Source organism: Gracilinanus agilis, chromosome 1, assembly GCF_016433145.1.
Source record: "Gracilinanus agilis isolate LMUSP501 chromosome 1, AgileGrace, whole genome shotgun sequence".
NCBI classification, from domain to species: domain Eukaryota; kingdom Metazoa; phylum Chordata; class Mammalia; order Didelphimorphia; family Didelphidae; genus Gracilinanus; species Gracilinanus agilis.
The window spans coordinates 730,216,848-730,229,481 of NC_058130.1; the positions used below are offsets into that span (position 1 = coordinate 730,216,848).

General features: G+C 38.9%; 1 protein-coding gene and 1 long non-coding RNA gene across 2 annotated transcripts in view; both read left to right on the forward strand.

The window, feature by feature from the left end:
• REXO1 (RNA exonuclease 1 homolog) overlaps positions 1–12,634 on the forward strand; it is a 99,853-nt gene that overhangs the window by 4,678 nt on the left and 82,541 nt on the right. The gene's annotated exons all lie outside the window — the stretch shown is intronic.
• On the forward strand, positions 1,860–4,556 carry LOC123243963. Its single transcript, XR_006506062.1, has 3 exons — positions 1,860–1,943; positions 2,661–2,899; positions 4,349–4,556. It is a non-coding gene; the product is annotated as an uncharacterized LOC123243963 (long non-coding RNA).

The following is a 12,634-nucleotide window of genomic DNA, read 5'->3' on the forward strand; positions in this document are numbered from 1 at the left end:
TAGCTGTCTAGAGAATGTGTTGCAGTAACGAAATAAATACTTGAGGCAGGAAACTAGGAGGCTAGAAGTCTAGGTTCTGAAAGGTGATAAGGCCCAGGGTCTTGATTATTTGGGAGGAAAGGTGGGACAAATGCAAGAGACATAAGGAAAGAGGCTGATGTGAGCAGGTTTAGACTAGCTAGATCCCAAAAGTACCTCAGTCTTCTTTGGTGAAATGTGGGTAACAATGAATGAACTCTCCCTTGTTGAATACAAGTCAGCAATATGTAGGCGGTTCAGTTATAACCAGGTACCTGCTGTTTTCTCCTGGCTTTCCAGTTGCATGATAAGGGTCACTATAGGAAAGCATTGTCCATGTAGTAAAAGACCACTACTTTTAATTCAAAGGACCTGGATTTGAATCTTGCTTTTGTTCCTACACCCTGTGTATGTGTCCATGAACAATTCACTTAATCTTCAGCCTCTTTTTCTTCTAAATGACTTTTAAAATTCCTTCTGGGGGTAGCTAGGTAGCTCAGTGGATTGAGAGCCAGGTCTAGAGGCAGGAGGTCCTAGGTTCAAATCTGGCCTCATATACTTCCTAGCTGTGTGACCCTGGGCAAGTCATTTAATCCCCATTGCCTAACTTACCACTCTTCTGCTTTGGAACCAATACATAGTATTGATTCCAAGGTGGAAAGTAAGGGTTTTTATAAAAAAAAAAAAAATTCCTTCTAGCTCTAGATCATCCTTCTAGGCCTCTGTTTCCTCCTCTTTAAAATGACAGCATTGAACAACAGGAACTCTAGGGAGCTCTAACATCTTTAAATAGCTTCTGAAGGTTTAAAAGGAATATTTCTACTTCTGATGTTATATTTTATCCTTTATTGTTCTACATCTTGAGATAGGCTAGTATTATAAAAATCTAAAGCTATATGTCCATATTTTGTTGAAATTAGATGTCTAATTTCAAAGCAGAGGTCAATGACCAAGGATTTTATGACAGCCTATATTTGAAAGTGTAAATCCTGAAAAATACACATGTACATACATATGTGTGGGCTGTTGGCTAGGCTCTTTGTTTATGGATAAGCCATTTTCGTTGTAGATTGGAAAGATCTTAGGAAACAGATGTTTTCATGTAATGAAAAAAAAAATGAGGCTACAAAGAAGGGAATAAATGTTTTAATCATAGCCAGAAATATTTATGTACTTCATGCAAGGCCCTTTCCTTAGTGCAGTGGGGGATCTGAAGATGTTCCACATATGACTCAGGTTTACTCTCAAGGATCTTACCATTTAGTTGGGGAGACAACAGAGATTTCTATTTAACCTAAGGAAAATTTTCATAAAAATTAGCCCTGTGCAATAGTAGAATAAGATACTTCCTTGCAACCAGAAGTGTTCAAGTTGAAGCTCTATGAGTATTTGAGGGATGATTGTTGAGGGTCATGCTTCAGGTAAGGATTTGACTAGACTAGTAATGGCAAACCTATGACGCTGACACACGTAGCCATTTTCGATGACACACGGCCGCATGCTGAGGGTGAAACATTTGCTATAGTGTAGTGTAGACACTCTGTGCACTATGGATGACAATTTACCTATATTAATTTACCTGTTTTGGTTTATTAAATACAGTTATATATTACAATTATACATTTTTTTATTTAAACTATAAATATTGTGAAATTATGTTTTTTTTCTCAAGTGACACACCACCTGAGTTACGCTCGGTTTTTTGGTGAATTTTGACACACCAAGCTCAAAAGGTTGCCCATCACTGAACTAGACCTTGAGCAAAATCTCTTCCTCCTTTGGGTCTCAGGTACTTCTGTTAAAGAAAAAGAAAAGGCATTGGACTAGATGAATTTTTAGGTGTTGCTTTGACATTCTATGGAATTCATTGTCTTCTTTTTGCCATCACTGACCTGCAGTCCTTCTGTCCAGGAAAGTGAAGGAGGGTGAGTATCCAATAAGTGGAGAAAGTTTTTTTCTCTTTTGAGACTTTTCTGAACCACTTTGAGATTGAGGGTAGAATATGGGGAAAAAGACACCGATGTATTACATTTAACAGCAGACAGTTGGCTGCCCTACAGTGATGTAAACAGTTTAAGAACATATTGCTTTACAGAATTTTTGGCATATAGTTAGGATTTTCACTGGGAATAGTATGGTTTCTTCTCCATATCATATTATGGTTTCTTCAGAGACCAATAAAAACATACTTCCCTTAGATTTAATATTTTCTAATTGAAAATGAATTGTGAATCTTCTCAAAGCGATTAGACTAGTATCAACAAAGGACAAAAACAGAACCTGAAGGAAACATGCCAGAAACTGGAACTTAGGACATTTGAGGATATTAGAAGTGGGTCATCAATTCTACTTTGAGTAATGGTTTAAGTTAGGAATCTTTAAATGCTTTCTGGTGCTACTTGTATTCCATTTTTTTTTTCTTTCCCAATATACTAGGGTGGAGGGTGGGGTCCTAGAAATCAGGAAATGCTAAGAAGGCTGCCTGGGACCAGGCTGTGGTGGCTTCTTGGAGCTGGAAGTGATTGAAAAGATGTTCTAGGAACAGAGGAGACTTTACCATAGCTTGTAAACATACCTCCCCAAAATCTGCATAGCTAAGTTAATCCTTTGTAGAAACTGACATATTATTTGTCCTTCTCTAGCACATGCAGGATGCCCTTGGCTGCTTCAACCATGCCATTCGGAAAGGCTTGGGAATTCTTACACTGAAGATCAGTAAAATAAAAAAAAATCAGTCTCACATGTAATGCTGCTGAGAGATGACCTTCAGGTGAACGGTTCTTCACTCTCTGATGTGTCTTCTGGTCACTACAGATATGTTTGCTAATAAGAATTGAAATTCTCAAGAGCTGAATCTCTAAGAGACCCTGACTCTGCATCAGTATGTACAAACATCATTCTCCTTTCAATTCACAGAAACAGTATTTCATTCAATTTCATTGTCACACATTTTGAATCTACTTCTCCTGAAAGTCTAGAAATACTTATATTCCAGTTGAATTGGCTATTAAAATGTCCTTTCAGTTAAAGGCAGTGTAGTATGAAAGAATACTGGACTAGAAAACAGGAAACCTGGTTTCTAGTTCTGGCTTTGCTATATACTAGCTATATGTCAGGGGACAAGTAGCTTTCCTGTTCTGGGCTTTAGTTTTTGATCTGTAAAATGGGAGTGTAGGGGAAGATGAATTAGATTACTTTCTAAGATACCATCCAGTTCTAATATTCTCTGATTCTAAATAGTCATTTCTATTGGATGGTTTTAGGTTAGGCCATAATGGAGATTAGGAGCTTGACTTTGGATATGCAAAAATAATGAGAATTCTACAAATGGAAGGCATGGCCTAGTTTAAAACAACAACAACAACATGCTTAAACTGGAGTCAGATGAACTGCATCTGACTCACAGTTTTATACAGGCTACCTGTATAATCTAGAGGAAATTATTTCTTTTGGATCTCAGTTTTCACATCCTTAAAATGAGGGAGTTAGACTAGATGAATTCTGAGGTCCCTTCTAGTTATGATTTTTAAATCATAAATGCAGTCATTACTCAGAATAGGAATCATTTCTACAAAGCATCCTGATAGTTGACTGTCTAGCTTCTGTGTTAGCCATTCTCAAAACAACCTGTTCTACTGTTGGAACAGCTCTAAGGATTAGGCATTTCCTAAATTGAACTGAAATCTGGCTTCCTGTAATTACCCCTATTGGTTTTAGCTATTCCCTTTGGAGGCAGGCAAAAGAAAAAGGACATTGAATCCCTTTTCCATGTGATAATATTTCATATTTTTGCCCTGATTCTAGTGATCACATTTCCACTAGCTTTTCTCAAATAGAAATTGTTTAGTGCTTCACATTTCAAAATACTTTTTCACAAATTGAATTGTTTGAAAATCATTACTCGAATCTAAAACTTGACTTGGGATATATTTCATTCAGTGAACCTAGGGAAGATCCTAACCCTTAAGGTATCCGAACTGGAAGAGACCTTAGAGATTCTAATCCCTTCATTTTTTTGAAGAGAAAACTAATGTTCAGTGAGAAGAGTGATCTTGTCCCAGGTCATACAATGATTCATGGCAGAGCTGGAACAGCCTAGGCCTTCAGATTCCCAGCCAAGTGGCCTTTCTCCTTATACTGCACTGCCTTCTGATGCTATTCCGGAGGAGAAGAGATTGTATGAAGTCATAGTTGAGCCATTGTTTTATCTATTTACTCTTACTCCAGGCAAGTGACATTTTATTTAGCTTATCAACATATTGAATCTAAAGAAGCCCAATTTGCTTGGTTCCAAGTACTCTCCTTGTGTAAGTGTTTCCTCTTTCCATAGATAGGAAGCTTTTAGAATCATAGACTCGCAGAGCTGGAGGGTCCTTAGAAGTCATCTAGTCCAGCCCCTTGCCTGATGGATGAATCTCCTCTACAGCATCTCTGCTCTACTTATGATCATCCAGTTTCTGCTTGAACACTTCCACCAGTGAGAGGCTTTTGTCATAGTACCCAGCATGCAATGTTAAGTAATAAAAATCAATGATTTCCATCTTGGCTTCTGGGCTTTTTTTTAGGGGAGTGGGGAAGCATTAACAAACCAGAACCATGCACTTGAACATGGTGCTACCTGTTCTTTTTAAACCATTGGCTTTCTAGGTTTAAGCCAGGACCACTAAAGGTTTTGGGGAGGGGTAGAAAAAGGGGTGCTTATGTTGACTAAAAAGATCTGGCCCTGAGTATGGCTGAGTGATCCTGGGCAAGTGCTTCCCTTCTCTTAAGCCTCAGTGTCTTCTGTAAAAGTGGGGATAATCCTTAATGACCATGTGGTGCATTGAAAAGGGCATTGGACTTGGAGTCAGGACAGGGCTAGGTTGGAATCTCATACTGATCTGATAGATGGCCTGAGCAAGCCATTCACTTCACCTCACCTCAGTTCCTTCATCTGTAAAATAGGGATATTGCTGTCATTGCAGTACCTGTTTCAGAGGATTGTAAGAAAAGTACTTGGCAAAACTTGAAGTGCCTTCTAAATGTAAGATACCTAGATAGGAGGATCTGGGCTCTCAGAGCAGCACAGAGCACTGGATTTGATTTAGGATGCTGAGTTCCAATCCCCTTGTAGCACTAGGGGCCAGGGGTGAAGAGGCAACTCATTTTATCTTTTGAACCTTATCATTTTTGGTGATTTGGGGCTAATAGTATTTGCCATGTATACTTCCCAGAGAAGGAAGAAAAAAAGAGTGCTGGGCCTCCCTTTGATCCAAATCTTAGACTCTCAAGTTTTGTAAACCTGTGACAGAGATGGGGTTTTTTTTTTTTTTTTTGATTGCTCTATAAGCTGCTTCTCTTAGTATTTTATAAATGTGAAGATAACCATGTAGATACTAGCCACTACAGAGAGAAAATAGGATTCCTGTTACCAAGAAGTTTACTGCATATTCAACCAGGTGAGAAAGTAGAGAAAGAGAGTAGAGTTAATACCATAAGTTTTTATAGTGCTTTACAGTTTCTAAAGCCTTTCTACCTAGGATAATTGGATCATATGATTTACAGCTAGAAGAGACCTTAGAAATTTCTGGTCCAACTCCCTGATTTTAAACAGGGTTACTCCATGCTTAAAGTATTTTTACTCTCACAGAGGTCAAGTCACTTCCCATTAGTCACATGGCTAATAAGTGGTAGAACAAGCCAGATGCTCATACTTAAAACCAAATGTTCCTTTTAACTTCCTGTAGTGCCTCATGAATTCTCATTATAGCTTCCTCACACCCCTGAAACCCCAGACCTTTATTGATAATAGTTGGAATTTATATATTGTTTTTGTTTTATAAAATAGCTTATTTGATTTTCACAACTACTCTGTGTGGTGGGTGCTGTTATCTTATTTTACAGTTGAAACGGAGGCATACAAAGGTTAAGTGATTTACCTAAGGTCATAGCTGAAAAGTGGAGCCAGATCTGAACTCCAGTCTTTCTGACTCTAGGCCCAGATCTCTACTGCACCACCTTAGCTGCCTCTGTATCACAGTGCCAGGTGCTCTCTGATTAAAGCAAAAACTAAAATGTTTTTCTTTTTTCCGTCTTTTTATCAGTAAAGGTGGGACTAGGAGATGAAAATTGGGCAGGTGACTCAATAACTTTATTTTTATATTTGAAATTGCAAAGTTCTTATTAATCTCATAGCCTTTTGAAATTCTTTTGAACTTTTGAAGCCTTGATGAACTTGTGTAGTTGTCTCCCTAGCTAGCTAGAGTATGTGCTATGTGTGGGGTAAGGGAGGATGAATGGGGGTAGGCGGGTCCCATTCTTGATTTCTCTGGATCTTTCTAAGTAGTCTGAATAGGGTTTTGCACAGGTGGGTAATTAAGTGTAGGTATTTGTTGATTCATCTCCTCAGACTAAAATCTGAAGGCCTAAAGTTTCTTATCTAAACTTGTTTTATCTCCCTTATTACACTTCAGTGGTGGTAACTTTATAAATGCAATACATTGTCATTTGTCACTGTCCTTGGGTCAACCATTTATAGCTACTTACTAAATATTTGTTAATTTGATAAATGAGTATTAAAAGATCCCTGGAGGGGATTTTTTACTTTCTAGGAGGTAATAATGTTACCTCTACTTTAAATAAAACTAGAGAATGTTAGAACTAGAACATTGACTATCAGGCTAGAAGGTCTAAGAGTTCATCTAGTTTGACAAAAGAGGACTTGCCTAGGAAGGGAGAGGAGCCCAGTGTCACTTGATTATTTGTTAAGAGGTTTAGGACCAAGTCAGAGTTTTAACTCTCACAATACTAGTCATCCTTGTTCTATACCATTACATTTCCTACTCCATGACCAGTTCGTTTTGACTAACAACATCTGTTTAATGATATCTAAAAACTGGTAAACATTATTAAACATGGCACTGCATTTTGCCAAATATGAAATTCTGAGAACTATTAACATTGGCCCTAATAGTACATCTGAAAATAGAAAATAGGCTTATGGATCCTAAACACAAGGTTCAACATGCTGACTTCCTCTTGCCTGATGCCTGCTTCCCTTCCTTGTATTTTTAAGTGGTTTTATTATTACTAGTGACTAACTTATGAAGAACTAATATGTGTTCTGTGACTGTTTTAGGATATGGATTATTTTGCTTCATCACAGAACTGAACTAGGACCATTGGATAGAAGTTACAGGAAACATTTCAGCTAATTATAAGGAAAATTTTAACAGTTAGAATCAGTGTAATGGGCTGTCACTGGAGACCTCTAAATAAAGATTAGATGAACATTTGTCAGAAATATTGTAGAATGGATTCATTCTAGCTCTCAGCTTCTTTGTTTTGAACCAAGAAAGTAGTAAACTCCTTCAGGATTAAGACTCATTTTCATCCTTGTGTCCCCCTATTAACAGTTCCCTTAGGGGGCAGCTAGGTAGCTCAGTGGATTGAGAGCCAGGCCTTAGAGACAGGAGGTCCTAGGTTCAATACTGGCCTCAGACACTACCCAGCTGTGTGACCCTGGGCAAGTCACTTGACCCCCATTGCCTACCCTTACCACTCTTCTGCTTTGGAGCCAATACACAGTATTGACTCCAAGATGGAAGGTAAGGGTTTTAATTAAAAAAAAAAAAAAAAAAAGGTCCCTTAGAAATTAATAATGTTTGTTGAGTGGAATTTACACTACATTTTGAATCAAATGGACTTCTATGAGCTGACCTGACAACCTAAATGCCATTGCAGAACTTTATTCTATGGAAGATGTGTTAAGATTTGTATAGCTGGACTTACTATTGGGACATAAACTGTTGCTAAGCTGAGCACTTCCTATAGTAGTGTTGGATTTGCAGTGATGGTCACTTTCCCTGGTGACTAGTGTCTGGAGTCAAAATGTGTTGGCTGGGGCTGACTATTTTTTCTGGGAATCAAATGGTGTTTAGACCTGTGATACCTCTAAGGTGCCATTGTAGTCTTTCTTTTGAGTTAGTCAGCCTAGGTACAAATAATGTTTGGTATTAATCTGTCTGCTAAAGATGGAGAAAGGGGAAGGTTTATTTTTTTGTTTTGTTTTGTTTATAATTCTTGAGTGTCAGCTTGAAAGGAATTTAGTGATCATCTAGTCTGCTTCCATTTTATAGCCAATGCATATGAGACTCAGAGAGAGTCTAGGCTTAGAGCAGTGGTTCCCAAACTTTTTTGGCCTACCACCCCCTTTCTAGAAAAAATATTACTTAGCGCCCCTGGAAATTAATTTTTTTTATTCTAATAGCAATTAATAGGAAAGATAAATGCACCTGTGGCCATCACCACTTCCTTGGATCACTGCAGCACTCACCAAGAGGTGGTGGCTCCCACTTTGGGAATTACCGGATTAGAAAAAGGAGACCTGGCTTTTAATTTTGACCTTGCTATTTTCTTGTGGTGTGACTGGACAAATCAGTTCACCTCTCTTAGTTTGAATTCACACATTTGTAAACAAGGTAATTTTGTGGAAAGCATTTTATAAACTTAAAACCATTAGAAATAAATGTTATTTATCTGGAGGTAGATACTTCAGGTAAATAACATTATTTAAGCACCTATGCATAATGCACTGGAGATAACCATAAACAAAATAGTTGTCCTTGGTGTTATAAATTAAAAAGAACATTTTAATGATTATGGAATATTTTCTATATACCATCTGACTTGCTTATGTTTATAAGTTAGTAAGTGTTGGGGGCCTTCCAGTGTGTGTCTAGCACTTGATCCACTGTGCCCCTTTGCCTCTCCTAAAGGAGTTTCCATTCTGCTGGGGCAAATATAGCATGTACAAAGTAGAAAGTGAAAGAAAATCAAGAGTGTTTACATCTGAGAGGGTCATGAACATCAGAGCTAAGCTGTAAAATACCAGCAAGGTGAAATTCAAGGAGTAAATAAAAATTGGGCAAAATGGCTTTTGCGAATTCCCAGAGGCGGGAGTTGGAAAGCTGAATTCAGAGAATAGCTAGCAAGTAGTCTGATTTGGCAGAACCATATAGCAATATGAAATGAAGCTTGGGAAGTCGTTTGGAGTTACATTTTGGAGAGCCTTAGATTTCAACTTGAGGATTTTGCATCTTGCCATAAAAGTAATGGGAATTTTTGCAAAGAAGTGACATACATGGCCAGAACTGTGCATTATGAAGATTTATTTGCAGTGTCGGGAAGATTAGCCTGGTTAAAACTAGATAAACTAGGAGGCTTTTGCATTATTAATCCAGATGAAAGCAAATGAGAGTCCAAGGGGTAAATTGTGAGCAGAGAAGAAGAGGCAAATTTGAAAGATGTGGATGAATCTACTGGATGTAGCCATTGGTAGGACATTGGGGGAGGAAAAAGCCAAATCCTCTGAATCTGGGTGCCTAGGAATATGGTGGTAATCTAAACAGAAATAAGGGAGAAGGGAAGCTTTAAGGAAGTCATGATTTCTATTTGGAAATGTTGAGTTTAAGGAGAGGAGATATTACTATTGTATACGAGGCAGTTAGATATGTACTGTTAGAATTTGAGAGAGAATAGGGATGGATATATAGTTTGGGAAATCATCTACTTAGAGTTGATAATTGAACAAAAAAAGCTAGAAGAAATCATTAAAATGGGCTGATTGGGTCTGCTATAAATTTGTTATCCATTCTCAATTGGGCCTTTCTTGGGCAAGGCAATCCTTTTACAAATCTCTACTTGAGTCACTGTCCTTGTTAAAATGGCTTTTTCAGACCTTTTTTCATACTCAAACTTTGAATGTTTTCCTTTTGACCTCCCCTCTCATCTGAGATTCTTGACTCATTTAACTGAAACAGTTGACGCCATTCATTGAGAGCTCTCCTCCACCATCTCATTTCACATCACTTGAATCTGTTACTATCTCCTCCTTTACCCATCTCAGATGAGAGGTGTCCCTTCTTGCCAAAGCTAATACTTTTACATGCACAAATGATCCAATTCCATTCTGTTTTCCCCAGCAAATTCCCTCTACTCATCTTCAATGTCTCCTTGCTTACCTGCTACTTACAAACATGCCCATGTCTTCTCCCATCCTCAACAAATCCTTAGTTGATCCAGCCATACCCATTAGCTGTCTTATCTTTTCTCCCTTTTTTGTCGAAACTCATGGGGAAGGCTGACTGTAATTGATGCCTCCAGTTTCTGTCTTCTTTTCTTAACTTTGAGTAGTCTCACCTCATCATTCCACTGAAATTGCTCTCCCTTCGATACCAGTGATCTCTTAGTTGCCAAACCTGATGGTATTTTCTCAGTTGTCATCCTTCTAGAGCAGTTTAACCTTCGATGTTTTTGATTATCCTCTTCTCCTTAATATTCTCTTCACTTTAAGTTTTTATGACCCTACTGTTCTTTAGTTCTCCTTCTATCAGTCTGACCACTCCTTCTCAGACTCCTTTGCTGACTCTTCATCCAGGCCACAATTACTTAACCATGAGTTTTTTCCCAAACTTCTCCCCTGACTTCTTGCCTTCCATTTCCTACTGCTCTTGTAGTTCTTCCTTTGATCTTGAAAAGGTTTAATGACATCATAGGGTGATGTTTTGACTTTTGAGAGAATTGGATTTAGGTGAGGCAGAATGGCACAGCCATATCAGCTTCACTCTCTCAAGAGTTATCAAAGTCCAGTGGCAAGATAAAAATCAAGATGAAATGGTGATGGCTCAGAATGAAGTGAATGACCTTCACTTCTTTGATATCTAATCAGGGTATAAACATATGACAGTCCTGCTTCTGCCACCTTTATGGCCATTGGAACAAATTGTTTTAATCCACTCCTTCTATCAGAGGAGCTCTTCATATGCCTGTTGTAGACATCCCCTAACTCACTGATGGGTTTGAGGTCCATCAGTTTCCCTCAACTTGGTTTTTTCTGCTTGCTGAGACAGTTTACCAGGGTGTGGCCTCTATGGAACCACAGGTGAGAGCTGAGTGATAGATACCTAAGGAGGAAAGCAGTTTTGAAAAGGGCTTGGCAAGCTCTCATACCAGAGGAATGAGTCTTCCCTGTACACTCCATCTCCTGCTGCACATGTCACCTGAGGGAAGACTGCAAAGGTCTGGCCCAGTCTTCCATCTACCCCATAGCAATGTCCTCCTGAACCAAGAATCTTACGACTTCCTGTTGCATCTCCTGATTTCCAGTCTCGGGTGAGAAAAGGATCCAGACATTCCTCTGAGCACCTTCTGTCTCCTTCTGTCTCTGTTGGAAAGGTGGTCAGGGGCTGGGCTAGGCAACTTCCTTCTGTGGCAGCACAAGGTAATTCCCATGTTTGCTGCCAGCCTGATCTCCCAGCTGGATGTGGAAAACTTGCAGTGCACAGAGGAACAGCCTTACTTTTGACCTCAGGCCTTCAATCTCCTATTGTACCTGTCCTTTGAAGGAAAAGGAAAAGGAAAGTCAGTGGGGAGAGGGGCTTTCTTCTTCTGCTGTGTAGGTTCAGCTTCCATCTTTTGTATTGTATCCTGCCTAATCTGAGCCTTCTGAGAGAAGAGTAGTGAAATGAATTCTTCTGTCTTTTTTTTTTTTGTCACATATATTTTACAGTTTTAATTTAGTATGTATTGTATCAGTCAATCAGCTAATAAACTTTTAAGTACATACTACATGCAAGTGTTGAGGATACAAAAAGAGCCTCAAGAATAAAGAAAGTAAAAGATAATGCTTATCCTCAATGTCAGTCTGACCTCTGACACTGCTTCCATCTCATGCTTCACTTGTCTCCAGCTTGATCTCTGACCTCTAGGTAGAAGAGTGGTACCTTCCACCCAATCATGAATGGTCTCACACTTGGTATACCCTACACATCCTTGTGATTCCAAACCCCTGTAGGTCATTATTTTAAACTCCATTTTCCACCCCTCCCCCATTTCTTATTCCTAGCTTTTTCAACCTTCCTCTCTCTCCATCCCCAGTTTTTAAGTCCCAACCAAGCATCACTCTCTACTTTCATTGTGCTCACATATACTTGTTCAATAGGCTACAAACTTTCTTTCACCCTAAATCTTTTCCCTTTTATCCATCTTCTGGCTACTACTGAAACCTGGCACCACCCAATGACACATCTCCTTGGCCAATCTTTCTGATATTGGCTGCACCTTCACTTATTCCTTTTATTACTAGTTGAGTCCAGGGAGTTGAAATACTCCTTTTTCCATATTGTAATTTCCAGGTTCTCCCTTACCTTTATCACTGAGTAAGTTCTTTTCCTTTGAGCAATCAAAACCATGGTAGCTGTGGTCTATAGACTTCTAGGTCATTCCCCTTCCTCAATGAGTTAGCCCACAATTTTTCTTTCCTCCTTAACTCTTGTCCTCTTACTAGGGGACTTCAACATACATATTAACTCTCAGACACCTGAACCATTCATTTCCTCAGCCTACTTATTTCCTGTGACTCAGTCCTCCACTCTACCTTAGCCACGCAGAAAGATAGACATACAAAGGGCAGTTAGGTAGCATGGTAGATAGAGCACCCGGCCTGGAGTTGGGAGGACCTGGATTCAAATATGACCTCACACATTTCCTAGCTGTGTGACTGAGTAAGTCACTTAACCCCAATTACCTGGCCTTTGCTGCTTTTCTATAAGAGCTTAAAAAAAAAGATCTTCCCACC